This window comes from Panthera leo, chromosome D4, assembly GCF_018350215.1.
Source record: "Panthera leo isolate Ple1 chromosome D4, P.leo_Ple1_pat1.1, whole genome shotgun sequence".
Taxonomy (NCBI): Eukaryota; Metazoa; Chordata; class Mammalia; order Carnivora; family Felidae; genus Panthera; species Panthera leo.
This window is the reverse complement of record NC_056691.1, coordinates 5,219,608-5,245,728: the sequence shown is the minus strand read 5'-3', so window position 1 is coordinate 5,245,728 and position 26,121 is coordinate 5,219,608. Positions and strand designations below refer to the sequence as shown.

Here is a 26,121-nt window from a genome sequence, read left to right as displayed (position 1 = left end):
CTGAAACACCTGTTTCAGACCCCGACTACGGAGCCCGGCTCAGACTTGATCTAGGATCTCCCTAGAAACAGACATCTTGTCTAACGGCCCCTGCCCAGAGGCCTCCTCTTTCCTGCTCACCGGTCCTGGGTAGCGCCCCTGACACCTGGCCTGTTCAGTGCTCCCTCGGGGGCTCCCAGCATTTTGTTTCTTTTTTAATATGAAATGTATTGTCCGATTGGTTTCCCTACAACACCCAGTGCTCATCCCAACAGGTGCCCTCCTCAATCCCAGCGGTTTTTATAACACGCACCATGCCTCTCATCAAAGCCTCGGGGCAGAAATTATGTCATGCGTTTTGCTACCGAAAGAAAATGAAACATTGAAAATCAGCCAGTGGATCTTTCCACGGACAAATGGTGAGCTTGGGGATACTCACGTGAAAATTAATTTTTTATTAGGCTACCTGCAAAATGATTATAAAATACACAGGAGGATTCTCCATGATTTCACCATATACTTTCAAACTAGCGTATTTTCAATATACTAATTTCTTCTCTCTTTTTTTGGTAAATACTTACAGAGCACCATCAGCAGAACTGTAGGGACAAAGAAATGTGATTCTGTTCTCAGGAAGTTTAAAATCTAATGAAGGAGGCATACACGTAACCAGCCATCTGTTGTATGAAGCAGATAAGAGCCCCAAAGCCAATGCTTTCATAATAGATGTTAAACTAATTACCTAAATGGATGGTGCATTTCACTTTCTCATCAAGAGATGCAGGCAAAGCACCCGGTCAAGGACCAAGTCCCGGTCACTTCTTGGCCCCACCCTGGTCAGTCAGAAGGCCACCCCCTCCTGTCACAGTCCCCGGGGAAGAACGGTTACCCAACCCAGAAGAGACAACGCAAGTCAGGTCTGGGGATTTTGCTGGCATTTTGGGAAAGAGAATCAGTCACCTTTTTACTTACCCTGCAGCCCCCTGTCTCCGAACTACCCCTGTTCCCTCAAGCAGTCCCTGCTTGCTTGGAGTTTGGAACAAGGGAACGAACAAATAAATAAGTGCTCACTGCTTCAGAGCGATAAGGGCCACAGTCCAAATAGGGGAAGGCATTCCCTCTAACAGCGCTGCCCAGACAGCTCGACCTTGGCCATGGAGCTGCCACACAGAATGCTGCCTGAGCCTCCGGCCAACGTGGGAAGCCGGAGCCGAAAGAGGAAGAGAGGCCAGCCCTCGTGGCACAGCGTCACCAAGTGTCTCCAACTTGCCTGAAATGAAATGATGTGCACCGACTATTCCCGTTTTGGTTTAAGTCCATTGGATTTTGTCTTCTGTTCACTTGTAACTGAAAGATGCTTGCCAATACCTAATCCTGACACCCCCCGCCCCGTTTCTTACTAGTCGACGTACAAAATCCAACAACCACTGAGTCCTAAAAAGTGTTCCTGGGCACACGCAACCTTCTCCTCCTCACTGCCACCCTCCCACTCAGTGCTGATCCCATGGGCAGCAGCGAAGGCAGAGGGACACCTCTTGGGACAGCCCAGTCCACCCAAGTCAACCCAGGGAGACATTTGGCCTCACAGCCCAGTCTTCCTCTGTCCAAGACAATGGAGGAAGAAGGTGCTCCTGGAGGCTCCTGGAGTGGGGGTGTGGGGGACCGGGGGGGGGGTGCTGCCCAGCCTCATCCTGGAGAACAGGGTCACGATTAACAACATCAGTGTCTTTTTCATGTTAAAGCAAACACTAGCCCTCCCACTCCCTCCTGCCTCACTTTGCAACAATATTCACGAGGGAAAGGATCTTTTTTCCAGGCAAACGTGCAACCTGTCCTCCAACAAATGAGTCTCATCACTTACAAGGAGAACGAGTAAAATCGATCATCAGCAGTGATGTAAATTTGTCAAAGACCAGGTTTTCGGGTTTACTAAAGCAGATCAGTAGCTCATCATGACAAAGAATAATAAACTCTTACGATCAAAATTTTATTCTTATGATCCAGAAAACCAACATCGTGCTTTCTTAGCCTTGCACTGTAATTCAGAAGGGATCATCTGCCTTTCCCTAACAGGGAACAGACTTTGGTATCTGTCGACTCTCCTGGGTTCTATGTCTGCAAAATTTATTTTCAGAAATGTTCGTGATTCTTTAAGAAAGCCTAATTTTGGTGTTTGCTCCCCTAAACTCCCTGAAATACACCTTAAACTCTACCAACCTACCCTCCTTGAGCCCTCCGATTTTTTTTTTTTAACTCTTAGCACTGCCTACACATTCCACATCATAGAAAAGGATGTGCTTGAGAATGTCAAGGCTCACGGGGAATCAACTCAACAAGAAGTCTAAGAATCACATCACAGACTGGCTAGCTTGCCTGATGACAGTACACAGCTATTTATTTTTTCTCTTCATGTTGTAATACCGTTAATGTCGCAATGCTCTTATTCTCAAGTTTTATTTTTTTTATCTTTTTAATGTTTATTTATTTTTGAGAGAGAAAGACAGGAAGAGCATGAGCAGGGGAGGGGCAGAGAGAGGGAGATACAGAATCCAAAGCAGGCTCCAGGCTCTGAGCCGTCAGCAGAGTCCCACATGGGGCTCGAACTCACAAACCATGAGATCACGACCTAAGCCTAAGTCGGATGCTTAAACGACTGAGCCACCCAGGCGCCTCCATCATTCTCAAGTTTTAGACATCAAAAACATGGCAAATGTAAAGCTACACAATAAATCCTTAATCTTGATAATCTCGAAACATTTGAACAGATGTCTACAGACATGTATTATTTTTCTTAAATCTGCCAAATCTGAGACATTAAAATCAATCACAGTTCTTTAAATATTTTCTTCCAGGGGCGCCTGGGTGGTGCAGTCAGTTGAACGTCCAACTCCAGCTCAGGTCATGATCTCATGGTTCGTGGGTTCGAGCCCCACGTCGGGCTCTGTGCTGACAGCTCAGAGCCTGGAGCCTGTTTCAGATTCTGTGTCTCCCTCTCTCTCTACCCCTCCCCCACTTGTGCTCTGTCTCTCTCTCTCAAAAATAAATAAACATTTAGAAAATACATATATTTTCTTCCATAATAGTGGTTTTGATGAAAATGACTTTCTTTGATCTGAATCAAATTATTGCATTATTTTCTAATGCTAAAATTAGAATTTTATTAGAATGCTAAAATTTCTAATGCTAAAATGCTAGAAATTCGTGTATCTACTGGCCTTTAAATCCAAACCCTACAGCGCTTCCTTGGTAAACTCTTCCCAGGGACCAGAAGAGGGTAGGGGCTGCGAGATGGGGACGGCTGCGTACCAGCTCCAGGGGACCCAGCACCCGTGAGATCAACGGGGACAGGGCGGATGTCGTATTTCTTAATTGCTCACACACTCAGAAATCCAAACTGGAGAATATCCATTTTACACAATAGCTGGTAAGAAATGACTCCATCCTGCATACCTGGACCTCGGGACACACACACACACACACACACACACACACACACACACACAGCAGTCACCCCACCACCCCTGCCGTCGGTTCCCCACTCCCAGAAACAGTGTGCTTAGCTTAACTTTATCAAGCTCTCTGGTTGCCTGGGGATTTATAGATGTTAAAATTTTTAAAAACACACACACACACACACACACACACACACTAATTAGAACCATGAGTCCTGAAGGCAGCGCCTCAGTTAATGTCGCAGGGCAACCGGTCACTCCTGCTGTCATGCAAGCTTGTAATTTCCCTGCTTGTTCGCAAGCTCCGAGAAATCTTCGGCTGGGTCCTGAACACCCCGAGCAATGGATGGGAATGACGGGGGCACGTGGGACATTAGATCTCAGCCACAGCGCCCGAGGTTACAGGACCACTACAGATTCCAGCAAGGTTGTCCGGCCACATCCCCCCCCAACCCCCAGCGGTGGCCCCGCGAACACTGGGCATGGGAATCCCTCCTCCGTGGACAACCACCACGCGGATTGGCTGATGGGACCCCCAGTGGGGGAGTATCGGAAAGCCACATCTCAATAAAACTCAGGAAGACATGAATTTGAGTATGTGGCGCACTATTTACCACATCCCCTGAAAGGATGCGTTCAAAAATATTATGTTTGCCAGTTAAAAAAGCAAACTCTTCTCGTGTTTCTCTCTCTGAGTTAGAGGTAGCACACCCTCCGCGAGCATCTTATCAGAGTGCCACCGAGTGATAAAAGCCACAGCCCACAGAAGATACATTACACCATTTTTTTGTCCTACGACTGCGCCAGCGTGCAATAAAATCTTTGTAGTTACCCTTCGAACCTAAAAAAAAAAAAAAAAAAATCAATTTAACTTGTAACATCTTAGTGTCCAAGCTCTGGTCAAATAGTAAATGACCAAGTCAGGCATGGGTGCGTTCTTCTGAATAATTAAAACTATCATGTGGGCATTAAACAATGCTCTGTGTAACAGTAAAAAGGTCATGGTGTCACACTCTTTTCGCAGTATTTACAGGCTGTGTATAATTTTTCTTAACGCGTGATCAAAGACTTGTTTTCATTTTTTAATGCTTATTTATTTTAGAGAGGGGGAGGGAGGGGCAGACAGAGAGGGAGACACAATCCGAAGCAGGCTCCGGGCTCCGAGCTGTCAGCACAGAGCCCGATGTGGGGCTCGCACCCACAAACCGAGAGATCATGACCTGAGCCGAAGTCGGACACTTAACCCACGGAGCCACCCAGGCGCCCCAAGACATTTTTAAAGCGTGTAATCCTACGCCATAAAATTCAAACTAGGAATCACAAGGATGTCTACTTTGAAAGAACGTTTTACATTTAGTCTAATGCCTTTCATAAAAAGGCCGACATTAATAATTTCGTTTTTAAAAGTTATTCAACACAAAGCAAGCGACGCCCAAAGCAATCCGCAACACAACAGGTCACAGGTGACAGGCAGGTGCAAAGGGGACCCTGCAGAAGCTACTCTGAAGAATTCTGTATGTGGAAGCCAAGCCTTTTAAAGACTCTAAAAGGAAGTAGGGGGAAGAACCTTGGGTCTATTACTTCCAAATTGTTGGAGCTATTCTATACTTTTACATTCGAAGTCTAATTTTGACTTAAGGAGAAAATTTCAACTTGAAATCTGTTCAGTTGAGACGTTTTTGTCAGTGAATATGTCCCTTATGAAGTAGTTTTGAATGCGCTGCGTTTTTTTCCGAAATCAACTCAAAAAAGTGGATTCTCATGACCTCCAGTCCTCTCCCCAAAACACCCTTCCAGGCTTGGGAGGGTCACCGATGATGTGTCCTCAGGGTTATTTCGTTTATTTTTGCTTAGAGAATCTTCCAAAATCGTGTAAGTGTCAACCCCCAAAACAGCCAGCTCTGTTCTTGCCTGTCACTTTGTGCTGACAGTCACCATGGACTTTGCAAGTTTTCTGGAGAGAAGATGTTTTTGTTTTCCCTCTGCTTCTGAAAAGCACCTTCACCTCAGTATTTCTGGGAAGTGTATTCAAATACTATAACTAAGGATCTATTTACTAGTTTGTGGAAGGCTCTTTCCAAAAAACTCTCAGCTCCAGTTTCTGCTAAAACACACATCCCCATATTCTGGGCTCATTTTCCCCAACACGTTTCATTGCATCGAGAATGGGTTCCCCATTCACCTGCTCCACGGGCACACCCTCTGACACCCTAGGCTGATTAACTTGGAAGACTGGACTCACTCTAGACAAGCACTGAGCATGCTATTAAGGCAAAGAAAAGCCTGAGCCTATTAAAATACTGGAAGGATTTTAGTCCGTAATAGCCAAGGCGAAATTTCTTTGTCGACTACCTTGAGCCTCTTAGCACTCATGACATTACTGGAAGATTGAGTAGGCTCAGTTAGCAATAAAGAATTTTGATGACACTTAGCAAATAATTACAAAGAATCTGCGTCCACTATTTCTGAAAAACAAAACCCTCGAGAAGAGATATACGACAAATACTTTGCTTAAATAAGTGCTCGTGATTTCATACTTCTTAGCAACTGTAGCATTATGTCCAGTCACCCAGTCTGCATGCATATATTTTTATACCAAATTATTAAGGTTAATCATGTCACCAAGTTAGGATAATTCATATACTTCAACGGTCTCACTATTACAAACTATGTATGTTATTCATATTACAAAAGGATACTATTGGACGATAATTTCTATCACGGGATTATATGAATGCACTTTCATCAAAGAAGATACAGTAATGCTTCTGCACATAAAGAAGCTTAGGCTCGAACGAAGAAAGGGTTCAACTCTGGTACAAATCTTCAAATTGAGGTCTTAACATGTTTATCGCTTAGATCAAACACTAGGTAGTTGTGAAGGTCACGGGTTTGTTTCCCACGCTGGCAAACAAAATGGGCTCGATCCACACCCCCCTTTCATGGTCAGAGACCTCTCTGGTCTAGGATTTAATGGGGAAGAGGACAGGTGTCAATATAGAAAAACAAATTTACATTATCACCCCTACAAGGGCAATTCAAAGTGTACACCCCACCTGCAGTGGGCCAGAAATAGATCTTTTTTTTTTTTTTTTCCTTGAAACGAGAAGGGTGCTTTTGACAGGGGAAGGAATCACAAGGAAGCTTCTAGAGAAAATTACAAGTACTGAGATTTAACGAAGGAAGAACAAGTCAGTCATACTCACTAAACTGAATCCCGGGATCTGTAAAAATGTCATCATTTATATCACAAATAATCACCATCAACGAATGAAGTTTCTAACATATGCATCTGTCCTTATTCAGTGGAGATGGTGGGGGGGGGGGGAGATCAGCTATCAGCCACAGCTTGTACCTTACTTACACGGGGAAAATAATTCAGCTGTACATTAACTTTCACTTGTGTTGTTCCTAAGTGGGCAGGGGGTGAACGTTACCCCTCAGACTGAGGTGCAATCCGGGAAACAGGCTTACAACACTAAATACACAATCAAAATGTTGACATTTTCATATTCAGATCATATCTCTTCTGCCTCCAGAAAGGTCTTGAAATTCATAAAGGAGTCGTGGATTTACAAGAATAATTCTAAAACAGAGAGCTATTGCCTTCTTCCATTTGTGGCGCTTGGGAAGAATTAAAGGAGGCAACAGCCTACATAACAACTTCTAGAAAGCAGGGCTCTAACTTGGAAACCTGTATTATAACCTCCCTCTTGAGTTATTTCAGAGGACAGATCACATTAGAACACTCTCGTCTTGACTTGGGACGGAGGGTTCTAAAAGGCAGACTAGACAGATGTTCACATTTTTTTTCTAAATATCAAGTCCGTGGCCATATTTTGGAGGAGGCAGTTCATTCCACTTGCTTTATCTTCAAAAAGACGGAGAATACAGAACAAGAAAACGAGCCCATGGTCATGGCCATTTAGAAACATCTTCCCTCCAGTGTGTCATTTCCTGATTTAAAATTTCTTGAGCAATGCTGATGTTCGCCATTTCTTGTTCGTAGCTTAAATCCCACACTGCTGGCAAACTCCTCTCTAGAATTTCTCAAATGATGGGACAGAACAAAAAAAAAAAAAAAAAAAAAAAGACCCCTCTGCCTTGACTTAGTGATAAGAGATTACAAATCCATGTTTGATGTACCCTGCTTGCACACACATCGAACACACACTTCCCAAATATGCTGGAGTTAAAGAAAAACTGAATCCGGCAAATTAGCTAATTCAGGCATGAGATTCATTCACCATTTCCGTCTACTGCTACACATGATGCCAAAGGGGATTACTGGGAAATTATCAAACGCCATCTGGGTGGGCCCCTGTGAATCTTCAAAGTCATTTAAATATATACTTGACCCTTGAAGAGGGTCATCTTTGTGGCGATCCCATCAAGGACTTGAACTTTAGTTATCTAAAATGTCCTTAGCACAGAGAAAGACAGATACCGTATGTTTTCACTCTTATGTGGATCCTGAGAAACTTAACAGAAACCCATGGAGGAGGGGAAGGAAAAAAAAAAAAAAAAGAGGTTAGAGTGGGAGAGAGCCAAAGCATAAGAGACTCTTGAAAACTGAGAACAAACTGAGGGTTGATGGGGGGTGGGAGGGAAGGGAGGGTGGGTGATGGGTATCGAGGAGGGCACCTTTTGGGATGAGCACTGGGTGTTGTATGGAAACCAATTTGACAATAAATTTCATATATTGAAAAAATAAAAATAAATAAATAAAATGTCCTTAGCAATGCAGATTTACATAGGTTCTTTAATTTATGGAACTTTTGATAAGAGTCCCAAATACACCTAAGTACACGAGGCTGAGAGGCCAAAAAAACCAGCATCAACATCTGAAGAGTCACCCAGAGACTCAGTCCCAGGGGGACTGAGTTCGGGACACATCCAATTCAGACATGGGAACCTGCATGGATAATCAGTCACAGAGCACCCCAGAGCAGGTGCCTTGTAAGAAGGACGCTCTGTGTGAAAGAACACGATACCTACGTGGATTTCAGGGAATAAAATACTAAGTGAAAATAAATACCACTGATCTTGCCGATAGGCTGCAACCACCACTAAGGAGCCGGCCCTCTGCTTTCTCTCCTGGGAAGGATTTTCAAAGCCACGTTTCCTTGAAGTGGGAGTGACCTCCGGTGACTTTTTAATGGTACCTCAGAGTAAGTATGCTGAGTTATTCTCCAATGTACGAATACCAGCAAATCACTTAGTACTAGTCATTTTGAATTTCTCAGCACAATAACAAGTGCTCTGCCGAAGGATTTAAGGATTTGATTGTATGTAAACGCCCCCGTTTTAATTAATTCAGAGCAGTTGTCCCACCAAGCTAAATTAAAATTGTGTCTGAAACGCGGGGCAGTATCTGCTTCAAGGAGATTAAGGCTCATTTTGAGGAGTGACTCACACACGACATGGCATTAAATAAGCTGATACTAGACCGTGACACCGCAAAACCTTCACAGCCCCGCGGCATCCGTGCACGAATGGGCGCGAAGGTAACTTTACGTGCAACGCTTCCCACTTTAGCCGGCTTCCCAGTGAGGACAGAGGTGGGGCCCCAAGAGCTAAATCCGGATACCCAGCAGCAAAGTCGGTTTCTGAACACGCCTGCTAGCACTTTCTTGAAATGTATTACTAGCTTGTCCGAAGCCCTACACCTGATTTTTTTTTTTTTTTTTAATTTTCTTTAGGCGGATGGGACAGGAAGGGAAGGGGGGGGAGGGGGAGGACAGAGAGTTCCTTAAAATCCATCAAGGCAAGAAAAGCCCTGGATGGAGAGAGATGTCAATCTGAACAACACTCCTCAAACTTCTCCTGATTTGCAGAGTCAGATACCGCGAGGCGGGCGGGCTAGCAAGCATCTTTCGAGGGGACTCAGCGGCAGCTAGCCCGGGACCCAGAGGCTACCGTAGCCTCAGGGAACCTACAAAAGCAGAAACACGCACGTCACCACACACAAGCAGGTGCACGGATGACAGGAGCCTGGAAGGCAGGCTGTCTCTCCCTTTACCTCGCGAGGGGTCCGGCTTCCCGGAATCCCGGGGACCCTCCAAGGCAGGGTGGGCGGCGCCGCGGCGCCCCGAATTCCGCAGAGCGCCCACTGCAAACGTGTGCGCTAATGCAGGACCCGCCGCTTCGCGCTGACACGCTTCCTCCCCAACGCATGTACACCGCAAGGAGATAAATGACCACGCCGGCCTGCTGGCCTCCCCTCCTCTGAAGCTATTCTCCCGCCGGACTCTCCGCGCCTCGGTATTCTCATGCCCGCTGCAGGTTTTACTAAAAACTTGAGCTTTCTCAGGGAAGATTCAGCTCGCCGGCAAAAAAAAAAAAAAAAAAAAAAAAAAAAAAAAAAAAAAAAAAAAAAAAAGTCAAACACAGGCTTTTGCTGGATCTCAGACTTGGCAGGAGGGAAAATGCAAGAGAAACCTTCCTATCTTGGCGCTGGTACTTGGAGAGAATTTTTTTTTTTTTTTTTTGGAATGCCTCCTTTTCCCAAACACGCCAGCGCTGCCATCTGCAAAACACTCGTTACTAATAAAAACACAAATTCTAAGTTGTCAACGCAAGTTGGAAAAGATGTGCCGTACTCACAAGGGCTCCCTGCCACCGCCGTGCTCCACGGCCGAGCAGACAAAAGAAGGAGCATCCCGAGGACGGCGCCCGCCGCACGGTCCATGGTCCCCCCGCCCCAGCACCCGAGGCGTCCGGCAGCCGCTCCGCGCGGGCCTCTGCCCGCTCGCTCCCGGCCGGGGTCGCGCCGCCGCCGCCGCCGCCGCCGCCGCTTCCGCGCTCTGCGCACCCGCGCGGCAGCCGGGCGGGCGCCCCACCTGCGGCCACACCCACCCCCGCCCTCCCCGCGCCCGCGCTGCGGGCTCGCGCGGCCCCGGGCGCCCCTGGCGGCGGCGGGCGGAAGTGCGCTCGCTGCGCGGCCGGCCTGCCACCTGCGCGGGGCGGGGGGAGGGGGGAGGGAGGAGGAAGAGGAGGAGGAGGAGCGGGGCGGGGACCGCGGGGGGCGCCGCGCGTCCGCGTCTCCCAGCGCCTTCACCTGCGGGGCGTCCCCTTTCCCGGCGACCCGCAGTCCGAGGGGGCGAGCGCCACCCGCGTGATGCTGCTGCAGCCGCCGCCAGGCACTGAGCGTTCGCCCTGACGCCAGGAAAACTGCCTTTTCTTTATGTTTTTTCTTTTTGCTGTTGTTGTTTTGTTTTTTTTTTAGTAGAAAAGATGAACTTAGGAGAGAAATAACGAATCGGGTTGGGAGAGAATATTCACACGCATTGCAACTATTGGAAAGAAGATTTCTTGTTTTCTGAACGCATTTCATGATTCGCAGTGAAAACACCCTAATGAACTCCATATTCGTGTATCAGATGGTCGCGTCGAACCCTCTAAACTTTGGCAGGGATGGATGGCCAGTCAGAGCGCAGTAAGGGGGAGAACAGGAAAATGTATCTATTTTAAAAGTGTACCCCCCACCCCACTTCCGCTGGAGCGTCAGCATTGTAATTATGTATATTCCTGCCTGGGAATCGGAGGGCTACGACCAGCAGCAGGTCGATACAACCATAAACTGGCATCCTGATGGAAGGAATGTTGTTCCAAACACGATCGCAGAAGTGACCTGATACCAAGGAGGTGAAAGGAATAGATTTCGTTGAAAAATGAAGTTATTTTGAAATAACTTGTATCTACTGTAGCTGTGTTGCTTTGCACTCAGATTGTCTCATAACAATCCCCAAAGGGGACATATTTTTTTATTTTTATTTTTATTTTTATTTTTTAAATGTTTTGTTTATTTTTGAGACAGACGGAGAGAGAGCAGGGGAGGGGCAGAGACAGGGAGACACAGAATCTGAAGCAGGCTCCAGGCTCCAGGCTCCGAGCTGTCAGAGCCCGGATGAGGGACTTGAACTCACAAACCGTGAGATCATGACCTGAGCCAAACTCGGATACTTAACCGACTGAGCCACCCAGGCACCCATGGGACATATTTTTTTTAATGATAGAATATTAAAGGAAAAGTATCTAAAAGTCGGGGGGGGGGGGGAGCTTCAAAGCATAAAGACCGAAGCCAGATGGCCCACGGAGAGAGAAGGATTTCAAGACTCGTGACTTCAAAATCCGTTGCCAGATTAGCGGTTACTCCCTGCAACGGCCATCAGAAGGTGTAAATCCAGGAGTGGCAGCCCGGCATCACCGGGATCAATACTCTCCTACAACTGTGATCAGACTCCCCGCAAATGTGCTGAGATTGGAAAACAGGCTCCAGGCGTTCTTGTACCTTCCGGAGTGATCAGAATACAAAGGGAACTTTAACCTTTAGCGGAGCCCCACCTGCCAGACCACGAAGCAAGCAGAATAGGTGATTTCATTATTCTTATTTTGCGGCCTGGGAAACAGACAAAAACAAGACATAGAAAATGCGAATAGCTTTGGCAAAGTCGAAGAATTAACAGCCAGAAGTGCTGAGAATTAGACCCAAATATAGAGCTTCGGATCCCAACTTTACAGGCTTGTGCAGCCCACGTGGGCCCCTCCCTAAGAATCCAGAACACCTCCAGCCCACCCCAGCTGAAAGGCAGTGGCCAGTGGTGGGAAACACTGACCGCAAAGCCTGTTCAGCAGGTGTATTCGGAAACTTGCAAAAGCCACAGGCAGTGGAGTGACCTTCATTCATTCATCAGACACTTCTCCAGGGCCCCCTGGGGTCCTGGGACGAGAACATTGTATTTCTAATTTTGTAAAGCAAATATAAATTAACTATTTACATTCAGGATGTAATGTATTTTTTAAACAACCCAGAGACCAAGCCGTGTGTGTGTGTGTGTGTGTGTGTGTGTGTGTGTGTGTGTGTCTAAATAAATGGTCACAACATTCCTTTGAAGTCAATACTATGCCCATTTAACAAATAGGCTGGACCTCAGACAGTGTAAGAGGAGTGTCCAGGGTCACTCAGCAGGTCAGGAATGGAGGCCAGGAGCTCTGGAAACACCTTCTCACAGAGAATCGGTGTCTCTGTAACAGAAAAGTTGTCACCCTATGAACACTGTACTCAGGGATTCACAGGAAACCCATGTAGAATGCATTAGTAATCACCTCAATAATTGATGCCGATAAAGCCCAAAAGGACAGTGATGGTAAATCACCTGAGCAGGCCTTAGGATGGGTTTTTACAAGTCAGAGGAGACCCAGCAAACGCAGGGAGTGAGGCCCCTGGGTGGGCTTCACCCTGAAGCTGCACAGCCCTGGACTGTTAACAAAAATTCAACTGAGCAAATTTTAAAGCCTCTTTGACTTTTTTGATCAATCCCAGAACTGGGCCGCATCTATCCCATCTAGCAAGTGGAGGGGAATTCCAAAGGGCTATAGGAAGGAAAAGGTTTTTAGAGAAAGGCTGAGGAAGTCATAGGCAGAAAAAGAAAAAGAAAAAAAAAAGAAGGATTATTCTGGGTGACGTCATCTTCCTTTAGGCGGATTACTTCATCTTCCTTTGGGGATTGGAGAGGGCCCATAGCACAGATTACCTTATTACCTTATTAATGCTGACCAGAAAAGTCCTGGTTGAAAGGGAGGTGGAAAATTTAATTAGGTTAGATATTAAGCCCCAGTTTGATGGCTTGGCCTAGCCTAAGTGACTCCATCTGGGGCTTGTGGTTTTCTTTTTAACAGAATGCCAGACTGGACATCAGCACGGGGCCATCGTATGGCCTCCCAAGACAAGGGGGACATCAGGTGAGGAGGGTTCATACCACACACAGTCGTACCCAAAGCAGAGACCTGCTAGCCTGGGGCCCAAGTGGTTTCTCGGTTCGTCTCTTTAGTAGGCGAATTAGTGGCCCCTGGGAGCCTCAGCATCCTCGTCTGTCTGGTAAGGTTTTCATGGTCCCTCCACAGAGGACTGGTCCACGCATTCAAGGAGAAAGTGAATGGTGAGCTCTTAACATCATGCCAGTCGAGAGGGCACTGGATCAGGCAGGCCTGATGCTCCAGGCGTGGAGCTCTGGGCTCCAGGGAGATAGGTAGGGCGCCTGCCGGAACACCCCCAAACACCGGAAGCTAACTCGGTCCATCCCTGACCCATGTCCCTAGCTCTTTGCTATTCTAAGCAGGAAAGACAAGGGAAAAAATGTGGAGACGTAATCTGGCACGTTTCTAGAGCTGATGATTCAAACCCACAAATCGCGCCCGCGGATACGTGGCTGCAGTCAGAGGTTATACGAAACACAAGAGAGAAATTGATACCAGCAGGAGTCACAAACAAATGACGAGGAAGGAATCCACTGCTGATGTCCAGCAGGTAGGAAACTGCAGACGGGGTGCCTGTTCTAAGTGAAACTGAGCCCATAGCATTTCCTGACCAACGTCCTCTGTCTTCCCTGCACAGCCGGGTCCACTTCATCCTGGAGCAGAGGAAGGACCAACTTTCCTGACCGGAGTGAAGACCCTTCTCAAGGCTCGCCACAGATTAGAACGAGATTCCATTCATTCCCCTCTTCATTCGGCAATTTTTTCCCTATGAATTCTGATTTCCGCATGTTTTATTTAAATCTAGAAATACATTTAACTTTACTCTCATAATGGGAACAGATTTGTCATTAAATCCTCTGAAAGTTAGAATACTGTGAATAAAATATAATAGTATTTCTATTAGGAGTAATTTTTCCCATAAGCCCCTGAGCAACAAATCCTGAAGAACAATTATCGAGAGACAGACTCCAGCGAGAATAAATGTCACATGTGTGATATAGGACACACTGCACAGCGTCTTTTCAGGTTCTCTCTGATGAGCTGTGTTCCCTATAATTAGTCCTTGGAAAGCAGAGGTTTTAACAGCCAAAGGATTATGCATCTGATGACATAAATCTCGGCTACAAGAATAGTCAACCTCATATTTCTTACACATTCAGCCTGTTTCAACCCAGTAGGACTTTTTGCGACCAGCACCGGTATCTAAGACAACCCAAAATAAGGCACCGTTAAAGAACTTGACATATAAAAACAATACTACACGGCATTTCCCAAAGGGCATTAGGGAACATTCCACATGATGGCTTCTAGGTAATCACACACCCTTTCCCTGACATTCTGGCTTGGATAGAATCAGAGAAGCTTAACAAGTTAAACTGGAAGGGGGCCTGGGTGGCTCAGCTGGTTGAGTGTCTGACTCCTAGTTTCGGCTCAGGTCATGATCTCACGGTTCTGGGCTGACGGTGCGGAGCCTGCTTGGGATTCTCTCTCTCCCGCTCTCTCTCTCTGCCCCTCGGAGTCAGCTGGCCAGCAGTCCACCCAATTCAAACATTGCACGCTCCAGTGCCAATCCTTGTACATACCCACCGATGGCAACAGGCAGGGCGCACCCTTGAGGAGAGACAGGAGACCCTGGAATCTCCTTCAATCACGACACGCGGGCAGATACACTCATGGGATCGATTACACGAGTTTCCACAGACATTTCTCTTTTCCTTTAAAAATAAAATGAGATGCATTTGTACCTTTTGAACCAGACGTCTAATTTTATGGGAGGCATGAAAGGTAATTGGGTTTTTTCCTCACTTCTTTAGGGATAGGAGGAAAGAGGCGGGGTGGAGTGTATCTGAAAAAGTTGTGGTTTTTTGGTTTTTTCACTTAACATTGAAATCAACACGTGATCCGGACATAAGAATCTTAAGAGCTCTACTTGAAGAGGCACGATTTCTAAATATAATTTTATACATCCAGAATCTAAATGATACCTCTTCCAATGTAGGAAGCAAAAATAAATAAATAGGTAAATAAATAGGTAAATACATAAACAAACAAATAAATGCATTTGGATTGAGAGATCTGGAGCTTTTTGCCCAAAAACAAAATGCCGTTTGAGTAGAAACTGAAAGGGAGTTAAAAATTTGTACGAGTTTAGCTGTTGAAATTGGTAGGCTTCGTGGTGAAAAGCTAAGGAAACCCTTTTTCAGAAGTAGATACTTCATCTCTAAATCGTGGCCACCTCAAACAAGTTAAGAAGAATGTAAAAAAGAGGAGAGAGAGAAAGAGAGAAAAGCAAAGAAAATGGGGTCTGTGTGAAGTTTTATTACAGGGTAGGACAAGTAATAATATCACCCTGAGCATCCAATTCCAGGTACAAAACTTACTTTCTAAATTTGGTCGAGAATAAAATTGGCTTTAGTCTCCATGTGAAAATCTACCAGAAGGCACTGAGCTGTTCGCAGAGACGATGTGCACCATGTTTTATTTGCCGTAGTCAATAAGCATAAGGTTCACGCTTCAGAGAGAAAGCAGCATGAAAATTGTTGTATTCTTTTCTCCTTTTAGGTTAATACTCGGATAAGACATTGTATTAATTTCACCATCTTTTTTTTGGAGGGCGGTGGGGGGGACGGGGGGATAAAGGGCTTCAAGTCCCGAAATGATGTTCGTAAATGCCATTTATGTTGATTTGATCACTGGTGAAGAAAGGGGACCATTTGTGGTCAGTCTGTATCTGACCCTTACTTTGACAATAAAGCACGTCCCAAACTGTGCAGAATTGGAAAATATTGAAACTCACCACGCAGAGATCACACTCACAAGATGGCTATAATTAAAAAAAAAAAAAAAAAAAACAGAGAGAAACGATCATAAATGTTGGTAAAGATGTCCAGAAGCGGGAGCCCTTATACAGTGCTGGAAGGAATGTAAACTAGAGCAGCTTCTTTGGAACGAAATCCGGGGGTTTTTCAGGTGGTTAAACGTGGAATTACCATGATACAGAGCAGCGTGGCTCCCAGCGACATATGCAAGAGAAAACATGCCCACGCAAAAACTTGTACACGAATGTCTATACCAGCATTATGCACAGTAGCCAAAAGGTGGAAACAACCCGAAAGTCCATCAACACGTGAGCGGATAAATGAAATATGGCTGCGACATACAATTAAATACTATTCCGCCTTTAAAAGGGAGGATATTCTCATACACACTCCGACCCGGGTGAACCTTGAAAGCATCACGCTCCGTGAAAGAAGCCGGTCCGAAAAGGCAAAACGTGACATGATCCCGCTTCTATAGGGCACCTGGAAGAGACAAATGCAGGGACAGAACACAGAGTAGTGGTCACCAGAGGCTGTGGGGAGGGAGGATGGGGAGATGATGTTTAATGGACACAGAGCTTCAGCTGGGGAAACTGACAAAGTTCTGGGAGGTATAGTGGTGAGGGTTGCACTGTGCATTGTGAATGTAATGCCATTGAATTTTATGATTAAAATGGTGAATTTTGTGTTATGCATAGTGTATCCCAATTCTAAAAAAAAAAGGAAGAAAATATAGCTTCGTTAGATACAGAAGTTGTAACCTTAGGAAGATTTACAGATCTCAATTTGGATTGATTGTGGCTACAAAAATGCCGACTGGAGAAAAAATGCTAATAAAGGATTCGTGCGTACTCCAACATAGAGGGGCTTTGAACACATAAGTGAAAGTCAGCCGCGAGGGCTGTATATTACATGGGTCCATAGATACGAACTTCCCCAGAAAAGGCAAATCCATAGAGACAGAAAGCAGACAAGCTATTGCCGAGGGCTGGGAAGGGATAGAAGGATAACATCTAAGGGGAGTAGCTATTTTCAGAGTACTCTTTTTGGAGTAACGGAAGTACCCGAAAGTAGATTGTGAGAGTTGAATGTCCAACTCTGTGAATATATTAAAAACCATTGAATTGAACACTTGAAAGAAGTGAATTGGGTGGTAGTTGATCTCAAAGCTATTTTTAAAAAAGAATACAGGAACTCTAGAAATACACTGAAGCCATTAACATCTACTTTACCACGGCGATCCCAAATAGAAATGTAACGAGAATTCAAAACCGTAAGCGGCTCTGTCAGGTATTTCTTGCCGTCATATGCTGTCAAACAACCCCCCCCCCCCTTTAGTGGCAGGCAATTTGCAAGTGTCCCCAAGACAGGTGTGCTGAGCGGACGGTGGCCCTGAGAGTAGGGACACTTGGCCAATCTGGGCTGATCTAGAATGGCCCCCTCTGGAATGACTCGGTTCTGACTCACCATGTGGCCAACGAACCTTACAATGGTGGCAGGGAAGCAAGAGAAGAAATGGGGAAAAAGGCAAGGCTGTTCCAAACCTCTTCATGTATCAGCGTTTCACTACCCAAAGCAAATCTCGGGGCCCAACTCAGAATTCGGGGTCAGGAGAGCAAATTCCGCCTCGTCTGTATTTCCTCCCCACTACAATTATATCAGAAACTTTGAGACATCTTGCCTTTTTTTCCCCAGTTTAATCTTGATTTAAATAATAGAAACATTTAACATTTTTGTAATTCAGCTGGATCGTGACCGCATCATTCAAGTAGATTTAAAAGCAACTAGAATCTGATACATAACAGCACATTCTGATATCAATGCCCCCGGACGATACTGTGCGTGATGGGAGCCTTGACTGTGTCTGGTATCTTCTCTCTAAAGCATCTTTGTAGCAAGAGGTCTTTGCTGCAAGTATTTTTCACCACTGAGCATTTTTGCTGTGCCACTTAGCGGTGAGGCAATTTTGCCATAAAAAAATTTTAAGAGATAAAAAAAATAAATAACTGTTGACAGTTTGGTTTCATTTCTCCATTGACATGATACTCTCATTTTTACAGCCTATAAATCTTAGCCCTCATAATGGTCCATACGGGGGCACGGATTTGAACCCACATTTCCATGAGAACTTTGGAACGTCTATCAAAGGACATGTCGACAATATGCCAAGAAAACAACAGTGTTTCACAAGGGCGCTTTCACAACCCGCTACCAAAATCAGTTACAAATATGTATCCTAGTATTTGGAAACAGACACGTCTCTTAAAGAAGGAAGGAATTTTAGCAAAAAAAAAAAAAAAAAAAAAAAAAAAAAAAAAAAAAAAAGAAAAAAAGAAAAAGCGTGATGCCAAACGAGGAGACAACTTAAGATGAGCAAATATGTACATATAGGATACTCTGAATGAAGTCTTTAAAGACAAGTGTTTAAGTACAATCCACAAAATAAAATCCGTTATTTGCACAGTGTTACCATGACCCTACACACACTTTAAATGCATTCAAATATTTTGTCCTTCTCAACAAAGCCTTTTCAATTTTGTTATTGATCTTTCAATGCTTCATCGTGTCCTTTTTCAGGAATGTCTCTCCTTAAAAATCTTTTCGTGATTTTTAGCTTTTATGGCAAAATCGCCTTATGGCCAATTAGGAATGTGGCAAAAGCGTTTGCAGCAAAAAAAAAAAAAAAGCTTGTGGCAAAGATGCTTACGGCCAGACTACGGAGAATCCAGCTTGATGATTTGCCTTTTAATTATAGGAAATTTTAGCTTTTACAAAGATAACTACTTTTTAAAGTGCCTTTCTAAATATTCTTGTCTTATCACTGAAATGCATGCCTGTACACACAAGTCTAACTGGCCTAGGAAAACGCCCGCTCCCGCCCACACCCCCACAGCTCTAGACTGTGGATAAAAAGTGCTATGTCATTGATAGAACACATGATAACTCTTTATGTTCGTTGACCAGACTAGGTTCATTTTATCTGTGTTGTAATTAGACTGTGATGTCTTTCTGCATCTCGTTCTGAATTAAAGTTTTGGATTTGCGTTCTTTATTTCCAGAGAGTGGCTTCTTACGTGGGAAATGAAACCCTATTTTTGCCTGGCAGTCTAAAATGACTTTGAATCCTAAATGGGCCTCACGTGGTCAGCCTTTAAGACCTCCTTTTCTTGTTGTTACGTTTTCTGCGTGATGGACTGGATCAGTTACATGAATTATGTAACAAACGCCCACCTTATATTGTTGGGTACACTTTTCATCCCCAGGCAAGGATCAGAAGAAAGAAATGATTATATCATTAGATTTTTTTTTTTTTTTTTTAAGTGGTGGCTGTGGTTGATTTTGTCGGGAGTGATTTGACAGTGGTGGCTCCAGGTAGGAATCTAAAGCCGATCCTTTACTGGGAGGCTTAAGTAATTGTACCTGCCAGGAAAGAGACCAGAGCTCTGCTCTCACTCACCTGCCCCTTTCGTGTGTTCCAATTACCGGGAAGGTTAATGGTGCTGAACAACAGAGGTATGAAGGCGCCTTTCATTGCCTGCAGCGTCAGGAAACCACCACCCCCCCCCCCAACTCATTTACCTTCCCTTGGGGTTTATGGAGAAAGACAGAGCATTCTCTCACACGCCAGAGAACATGAGAACCGACTTCTCACAGCCGAGCACAACTTGGCCAACATTTTCTGGACAACAGTTTTGTCCCGTTCAGAGCCAGCCTGGAATGTCATGTGAACTCGAAGACCGAGCCCAATGTCCTGTAAGAGGAGTTAACGAAGTCCCTTCATCTTGGGAAATCAGCAAACTGCCTTGTGCGACCACACTCTTCTAAATGTCATCCCCAGTGAAACTATTTACTAATCGGGCAAACGCAGAGGAGGCAAGGAGAGTTTTTCCTTGAATTTTTTTATGCTGAATTAACAACAAGAATTGGGGTATAAAGACTAACAGGCAGTACCGGGCCCGTGTGGAAAGGCACCTACCTGTGCCACGTAGATTCTTTCATCTTTCTTTCATGATGTAGCACATCGTGATGTCGCCACCGCTAACGTTGATAGCATCCCATAGATGTCCTTTGTGACCTCTCCTCTTGAAACATCGTCCTCCCTGAGACTCCGTCAGGATGCACCTTACGTGGAAGTGATAGGTGCCTGTGAGCAGGGCAGATTTTCAGGGAGTGGAAATGAACTTCTGGCCCCAGCAAATCTCTCTCGTTTGCTACAGACTTGCTAATATTTAGCCTAAGACAAAACCCTTGTCTCCTTTTCCTCGTTATTGTTTCAAACATGTAGCCAAGAGGCGACTGTAAGGCAGGCAATGTTGCTGCAAAGGCTCCCTCATCCAATCCCTCCGCTTTGATCCGGGGCAGGACCTCAAGCCCCAAGAAAGGGTAACGTATGTAAAGAAAAGATCACTGGAATAGGGTTTGTCGAGATAAAATATAGCAGGCCCGGATGAATTCGAATGTCAGGGAACATGTAGTTTGGGGGACACCTCTATCCTGAACAAATATAAATCTGGCAACTCTCCATTAGGGTGCAATACAGAGATGGGGGTGATAAAAAGGGGGGGCATGGAAGGAATCAAAACTAAACATGATGCTTCACTTTTTTGTCGAGGGCAAGGGTCAGCGAACTCTGGCCTGAGGACCAAATCTGGTTTCAATGAAGTTTTACTGAGACACAGCCACAGCCACTCTCTGGGTACAGTCTAAGGCCGCTCCCACTCACCAGAGTCCAGAAGCTGCAAGAAATGCAGTATGGCCCAGACAGCCTAAGATATTTACCATCTGACCGTTTACAGAAAAGGCTGACCACACTTTTGTCCCAGGTAAAGTCCCGAAATGACACTTGTCATCGTAAATACTTGTGATTGTCATCTCTGCTGAAGGGCTTCTTTCCATAAGCGTGCCCTCAGTGACAAAGCAGAAAATATGTAGGATATTAAACAAGTGGTCCTATTTTACTCGTCGGGATTAAACATAAGACCATCATGTTACTTTAAGAAAGATAAACAGAGCTTTGAGAAAGTGTCCTCTATGTCAACATTTGTGTTTCAGAGCTTCAGACAGCCTCGCGGCAACCTTTAATCTCTCGGCACAATGAAGCAGAGAATATTACCGAAGATTCGGGGGAAATCCAATCCACCCGCCCACCAGCTCTCCCAATCTTCAGCAGGACATTTCCTACCCAATGTGGTTCAAAGTGGCTTAAGGAAGCAACTGTTTCATTCTCATGCGAATCACTGTGGTTCTGGAAGAAGGAGGGAACTGTAGAATTAATCTCCAAGTAGTAAGAAGAAAAGGCGGGCTTACAGAGTCTGTTGATGCGCCAGTGAGTAGCTGGAAGAAAAAGCCTTCACTTGGAAAGTGGGATTTTATTCCTCAGGGAACCGACACGAGCCTGGTGCCCTGGGTTGAAGCCAGCTTGGTGGGTGGGTAACGCGAGAGCGGCCTGGGGACCAAAGTCGCCCCCGTCTGCTGACGCAGATGGCAGGCGGAAACAGGATGAAGTTCGCCCGGCAGCTCAAGGTTTGAAAATCTAGTGTGCAAATCAAAATCAAAGAAGAAAATTCTATTTCCAGTCTACCTGTACAATGTCTGCGTTTAATTTTCAGATTACGAAGGGTCAGAGGAGCGATCCCTCAAAGCGTATCAGCTGCCGGGATTCCCCGACTCGGCAGCCGAGCAGTGATGGTGAAGGAATGAATCTAGACCACTGCCAGCCGTCTGGCCAGAGACTGAAGAACGCAGGTGAAGGGATTTCCTGCCATGTACGGTAAACAACGCTGCACACAAATAGGCCGTGACGTACATGGTGTATGAGACCAAAGAAGAAATAAGGAAACCAGCTGGTTGGCGTTGAGGAGAGAGAACCAGAGCAGAGTCAGTGGGGACTTGAGGCTCCCGAGTGTCTGGGCACGGAGACGGTACAGAGGCCAAAAGTCAGGACACGACAGCTTGGCACGGGGCCCCTCACCGGAGGCCCGTACATCTGTCTCCGCACTTCTGATGGGAAAGTGAAATCGCCTGTATTTTATAAAAGCGCTTCGTAGAAAATGGCCAGGCCCAGTGACAGAATGATAATTCAATAAATGCACATTATTAGTAATAGAAATAACTGTAAGAATCTCATAAAAACATGCCTAATAACCTAATGCCTTTTGGGTTACCCATTTCTATTAATTTTTTTTAACGTTTATTTATCTTTGAGAGAGAGAGAGAGAGAGAGAGCATGAGCAGAGGAGGGGCAGAGAGAGAGAGGGAGACAGGACGGAAGCAGGATCCAGGCTCTGAGCCGTCAGCACAGAGCCCGACGCGGGGCTCGAACCCAGGAACCGCGAGATCCAAGGATTTAATCTCTCCTACCGTGGCCTCTAAACCGTAGTCTATCCTACATTTGCCAAGACATGCCAGGATGAAATGTTACTGTTTTTGGCCCCATGTTCCTGTAGTTCCCCGTTGCAGTGTTACAGAAGGATGCTCCCCAGGAGTACTTTTTATATGAATAAACAATTAAAAGTAAGAAACCTTCCTGTAGAATGCATATTAAATATTAAAGTGGGAGCAATTCTAATTTGAAAATAAAAGAATTACAATTATAAGTGAAAATCTGACTACGGTGCCTTTCAGAGGCTGCTCTCTTCACCGCAGAAAATTTTAAGTTGTGATAGAAACATTCCTTGTGGAAATCGCACCTGACAAAAAGAACTCCAACTAAACCTCACATCCCCCAGCTAAACACATTCCTAAATAATTACTGGGATGTGGGATGGGGGAAATTATCAGATGGGATCGGAATTTGTCAGCTGGTAATCTCTCGGCGAAGCAGACCTAAATTAATTAAACCTCCAGCAGTGAAGACCCTCTTGACAGAATCGTAGCAGGAGTGGGAGGCCGCAAGTCGTGGGAGCACATTTGTAGGCCTCGGAATGGGAACTCAAAGGGTTTGAGGTGGATGTTCCAACACGAGAATCTGGCTGGGTTTGGGAAACTCTTCTGACATGGGAGTTATGATTTTGAGGCTCGTTATGAGGGACAAGGGCAATTCAGTGGAGAAAGGATAGCATTCTCAACACATGCCATAGGAGTGATCTGTGTCATTGTATTTAATGAGCTTTCATTTGTACTTCATAGATTGGACAAAAGTTAGCTCGAAATGGACCATAGACCTAAATAGAAAACCTAAAACGATATGATTTCTGGAAGAAATGTAGGAGAAAATTTCCGTGACCTTGGATTAGGCGAATATTTCTTAGGACGCCAAAATCACAATGTATAAAAGAAACATCAATGAACTGGGTTTTATCGAGATGAAAACACCTACTCTTTGAAAGCATTCACAGTTCGTATTTCTATGAATTATTTGTATCTCATAGAAATAGAAGCCATGAACTGGTTTAAAAAACTACTTGCAAGTAACAGATTTTATTTAAAAAAATTGTATGTATAAATAGCTCTTAAAACTCAATAATTAAAATCTGAACAGGGGCGCCTGGGTGGCTCAGTCGGTTGAGCGTCCGACTTCGGCTCAGGTCATGACCTCACACTCCATGAGTTCGAGCCCCGCGTCGGGCTCTGTGCCGACAGCTCGGAGCCTGGAGCCTGCTTCGGATTCTGTGTCTCCCCCTCTCTCTGCCCCTCCCCTGCTCATGCTCTGTCTCTCTCTGCCTCAAAAATAAATAATAAACACATTATAAAAATAAAAATAAATAAATAAAATCTGAACAGACCAATTTCTGGTAAGGAGACTAAATTAGTAATCAAAAACCTCCCAACGACAACAACCACCACCACAAGAAGTCCAGGACCAAATAGCTTCACTGGATGCCAAAATAAGGATGCCAATAAGGATGTCAAAAAAAAAATTCAAGGTCGATATCCCTGACGAATACAGACAAAAATATTCCTGACGTAATAGTAACGAACCAAACCGAACTATACGTTAAAAGGATCCTATGCCCTGACAAGCGGAATTTATTCCAGGGATACAAGAATGGTTTGGCATCTGCAAATCAATCCGTGTGACACACACAGTGACAAAATGATGGGTAAAAACCATATAATCATCCAACAGATGCAGAAAACACATTTGCAGAAGTCAATGTCCATTCATAATAGAGACTCTCAGCAAAGTGGGTACTGAAGGAACATACCTCAACATAGTGAAGTGGTGTTTCTAATCTGTGGTGTTTCTATACACTACGAAAAAAAAACTAGTAGAGAGAGAAATTAGGAAAACATTTCCAGTTAAATTTGCATCCAAAATAATAACATTCCTAAGAATGAATTTAACCAAGGAGGTGAAAGACCTATACGCTAAAAACTGCAAAACATTAACGAAAGAAATTGAAGAGGAAACAAATAATAAAATTGTTCCACGCTCATTGATTGGAAGAATTAATGTTGTTAAAATGCCCGTACTACTGAAAATGATCTATAGATCCAAGGCAACCTCTGTCAAAATCCCAGTAGCATCTTTCACAGAAATAGCACAAAAAAGTCCTAAGATGGGTATGGAACGACAAAAGACCCTGAAGAGACAAAGCAATCTTGAGAAAGAACAAAGCTGGAGGCATCGTGCTCCTCGCTTTCAAAGTATATTGCAAAGCTATAGTGATCAAAATGGTAGGGTACTGGCATAAAAACAGACACACAGATCAAAGGAACAGAACAGAGACCCCAGAAATAAATCCATACACATATAGCCGATGAATTCACGATGAAAGAATCAAGAATGTATTATAGGAAAAGGACAGTCTCTTCAGGAAATGGTGTTGAAAAGGGTCACACACCAAAGAGTGACACTGGACCACCATCCTATACCATACACAAAAACTAACTCAAAATGGATTGAAGACTGGAAAGAAAGACTTAAACCATAAAAATCATAGAAGGAAACATGGATGGTGAACTTCTTTAAATATATTTTTTTTAATGTTTATTTATTTTTGAGAGAGACAGAGACAGAATGCGAGTGGGTTAGGGGCAGAGAGAGAGGGAGGCACAGAATCCAAAGCAGGCTCCGGGCTCCAGGCTCCGAGCTGTCGGCACAGAGCCCGACGTGGGACTCGAACTCACAAACCACGAGATCGTGACCTGAGCCAAAGTCGGACACTCAACCGACTGAGCCACCCAGGCGCCCTGATGGTGAACTTCTTGACATCAGTCATGGCAGTGATTTTTGAGGTCTGATACCAAAAACAACGGCAATGGAAGCAAAAATAAATAGGTGGGCTACATCAAACTAGAAAGCGTCTTGCGCAGCAAATGGAACCACCAACAAATAAAAAGGCAACCTACAGAATGGAAGAAAATATTTGTACTTGATCTTAGCCAAAAGGCCGAGAAGCGATGGAAGAAAATATTTGTAAATCTTGTATCTGATAAGGGGTTAAGAGCCAAAATATATAAAGAACTCTATAATTCGATGGCAAAAAAACAAACAATTCAATTTAAAGATAGTTAGAACTTGGGCGCCTGGGTGGCGCAGTCAGTTAAGCATCCGACTCTTGACTTCGGCTCAGGTCATGAGCCCAGGGTCGTGGGATCAAGCCCCGCATTGGCCTCTGTGTTGAGCCTGGAGCCTGCTTAAGATTCTCTCTCTCTCTCTGTCTCTCTCTCTCTCCTTCTGCCCCCCTCCCCCACCTGTGCTCTCTCTCTCTCAAATGAAAAGAAAAAATGGGTAGATATAAACAGACATTATCCCAAAGAAGACATCCAGATGGCCAACAGACACACGAAGGATGCTCAGCATCACTCATCATCAGGGAAATACAAATCAAAACCGCAAGAAGATATCACCTCGCGCCTGTTAAAATGGCTATTGTCAAAAAGACAAGAAGTAACGAGTGTCGATGAGCAAGTGGAGCAAAGGTAACCCTCATGCACTATTCATGGGTATGTAAATTAATGCAAAATACTGTGGAAAACAACGTGGAAGTTCCTCAACAAATTAAAAATCAAACTACCGTATGTTCCTACAATTCTACTTCTGGATATGTATACAAACGAAAACCACTAACTCAGAAAAGGTATATGCACCCCCATGTTGGCTACAGCATTATTTATTCTGGCCAAGAAGTAGGAACGACCTAAATGTCAACCCACAAATCAATGGT

General features: G+C 44.8%; 1 protein-coding gene and 1 long non-coding RNA gene across 2 annotated transcripts in view; both read right to left on the bottom strand.

Annotated features, from left to right (window-relative positions):
- Positions 1–10,068, bottom strand: part of LOC122205133 (contactin-associated protein-like 3) — a 193,266-nt gene extending 183,198 nt beyond the window's left edge. Inside the window, exon 1 of the mRNA XM_042913253.1 lies at positions 10,038–10,068. The gene's annotated coding sequence lies outside the window, so the exon portion shown is untranslated. The remainder of the gene's footprint in view (positions 1–10,037) is intronic.
- A 5,260-nt stretch (positions 10,069–15,328) lies between these two features.
- LOC122205166 lies at positions 15,329–20,359 on the bottom strand. The gene is made up of 3 exons (XR_006195929.1): positions 19,986–20,359; positions 19,589–19,760; positions 15,329–16,492 (listed from the first exon to the last, which is right to left on the bottom strand). It is a non-coding gene; the product is annotated as an uncharacterized LOC122205166 (long non-coding RNA).
- Positions 20,360–26,121: the final 5,762 nt, after the last annotated feature.